General features: G+C 43.4%; 1 pseudogene; it reads right to left on the reverse strand.

Moving 5' to 3' along the window:
* Positions 1-231: 231 nt before the first annotated feature.
* Positions 232-2095, reverse strand: LOC123074442 (uncharacterized; annotated as a pseudogene).
* Between the last annotated feature and the right edge of the window lie 587 nt (positions 2096-2682).

Consider the following 2682-nt stretch of genomic DNA (forward strand, 5'->3'; position numbering starts at 1 on the left):
AGAGAAGTGTGAAGCATAAACACTTGTTGAACAAGCATACTATCAAATTTCAGATCCTTGTTAGGGTAGATAGGATGATGGTCAAGAAATCCTGGGACGAAATACATAGTAAGACCATTTTGGCACTTTATCTTGCGTCTCACAATATGTTTTAGGTCCCCAGCATTAGTGCATGAAGCTTTTGATTTCCGGCTGGAGACCTTTCCCTGAAAAAGAAAGTTAATTCTTCTTAACCACCCACATCTTCAGGGGTGGCTTAGAAGCAATGAGTCTAAGTGCATCATCTGAGATCTTTGGCCTTGGAGCCCTAGCAAATAGCCTTGCAGGAGGTGAATAATACTCATAAGAATAAGCAGAAAAGTTCTTGGTCTTATGAACATAGCGGTTTGAAGAAACACGCTCATATTCATAACTCTGAGTATGGTTTCCCTGCAAATCATTGGCGTTAGGGTGACCCTGAGGGGTCCTATGTCTGTATGAAGCCTTTGGACCATATGAAGCCTTTGGTCTGGGGTTTGTCTTCTTCCCACGTGGTGTCATGATGACATTCACATGAAGCTTCTCAAGAAAACTTTTGGGCACTAAAATTTTCTTCAAGGGTGGTCCATTCCTACAGTTAGTACCAATATACCTGGCAAACACTTCACCATTCTGATTCTTAAACAACTTATAATTGGCGTCAAAGGATTCATCAATAATAATGGGGTTAGCACAAGTGAAGTCAGATAAGGTAGATGGGTCCACTGAAGGGCCCTTTGCAGCAACCCATGTGGTTTTGGGGTACTGCTCAGGCTTCCAGTAAGAACCATCAACATTCAATTTCCTCTCGAACCCGACACCCTCTTTCCTAGGGTTTCGGTTCAGAATCTGTTTCTTGAGGACATCACATAGTGTCTGATGCCCTTTGAGGCTCTTGTACATGCCTGTTTCAAGCAATGTCTTCAACCTAGCATTCTCATCAGCAATAGTAGTGGTATCCTTAGAAGAGGGGTTAGTCACCACATCAGCAGTTGAAGATATTGCAACACTAACAGCAGTAGAACATTCAGCAATAGAGACAACATTATCACACTCAAGACGTTTTAAATAGGGTGGCTCAAAGTCTTCCTGAGCGGAACTGATCGGTTGAGCGTGAAGTGATTCGTTCTCCTTTTGAAGATCTTCATGAGACGCTCTCATATTCTCATGTTCTTTCTTCCTTTGAAGATAATCATAGGAAAGCTTCTCATGAGTCGCTGAGAGTGTTTCATGATGACTTTTAAGTTCCTTGTACTTAACGTGAAGATTTTTAATGTCTTCAGTTAAGGACTGAGTTCGATTCATTTCCGCGTCCAACGGGTCATAACTTTTGTCTACCAATTTTTGAATATGTTCCATAGCAGTTTGTTGTTCAGTTGCAATTTTAGCAAGAGTTTTGTAGCTAGGTTTGGATTCACATTCAGAGTCATCTTCACTGGATATTTGAAAGTAAGCATCGTGTGAGTTTACCTTGGCACCTTGTGCCATGAAGCAGTAAGTCGGAGCAGATGGCTCAGGTTCAGGAGTCATTGTTTTGAGCGACTCTTTGAATTCGTGGAACCAGGGGTCCTGACGTGTTCAATGACCTTCATAAACATCAGAGATCTGGTCCCGTATAAGCTTTGCATTGCAGAGATGCATGATGCGCCTGAACTTGTCTCTGGACAGGCAGGAGTATATAATGTCCTTCGCCTCGATATCCAGAAGAGTGTACTTGCGAATGTCGTCAGCATGCGCCATCTTGCATAAATCTGTGAGACCAATCTCTGTGACGGTCCAAAGCTCACTGTTCATCGCAAGGAGGCGCTTCCTCATCATAGCCTTCCATTTGGGATAATCATGACCATAAAAAATGGGGCACGCAGTGGAGACCTTGATTATCCCTGCAGTCGAGATAGCTAAAACTCCAGGTGGTTAAACCAAATCACACAGAACAAGGGAGCACCTTGCTCTGATACCAATTGAAAGTGCTAGTTATCGACTAGAGGGGGGGTTTAATAGGTGATTTTATGGAAGTCTTCAAAACACGAGGTCTTTGAAGACAAACAGATGAAATGAACCTATTGATATGCAACGGAAGATAGACTACACTAGACAAGCCATAGTCAAGTAAGCAATGTAGTGAAAGTACGAAGACTATCAGCAGCTAGGTAGTATGGATCAGGATGGAAGACAGTATGAAGCCAAACAGGTAATAGTCTTCACACAGGGAAGTCAAACAGATCAGATAGGCAAGCAATGACTTCACGAAGACAAACAGTAAAGTAAACAGAAGTGGGGGATATAACCAGTTGCTTGGCGAAGACAAGGATTTGGTAGACCAGTTCTAGTTGCTGTGACAACTGTACGTCTGGTTAGGGAGGCTGAGATTGAACTCAGAAGACCACGTCTTCACCTTATTCCCCTTAAGCTGAGGACACCCAGTCCTCGCCCAATCACTCTAGTAAGTCTTCAAGGTAGACTTCCAAACCTTCACAGACTTTGTTCACCGGCGATCCACAATGACTCTTGGATGCTCAGAACGCGATGCCTAACCGGCTGGAGGATTTACAGTCCTCAAGTGTAACAAGTCTTCAGGTCACGCGGACAGAAAGACTTCAGTGATGCCTAACACTCTTTTGCTCTGGGTGTTTTGGGCTTTGTCCTCGCAAGGATCTCTCTCTC

This window comes from Triticum aestivum, chromosome 3D (genome assembly GCF_018294505.1).
Source record: "Triticum aestivum cultivar Chinese Spring chromosome 3D, IWGSC CS RefSeq v2.1, whole genome shotgun sequence".
Taxonomy (NCBI): Eukaryota; Viridiplantae; Streptophyta; class Magnoliopsida; order Poales; family Poaceae; genus Triticum; species Triticum aestivum.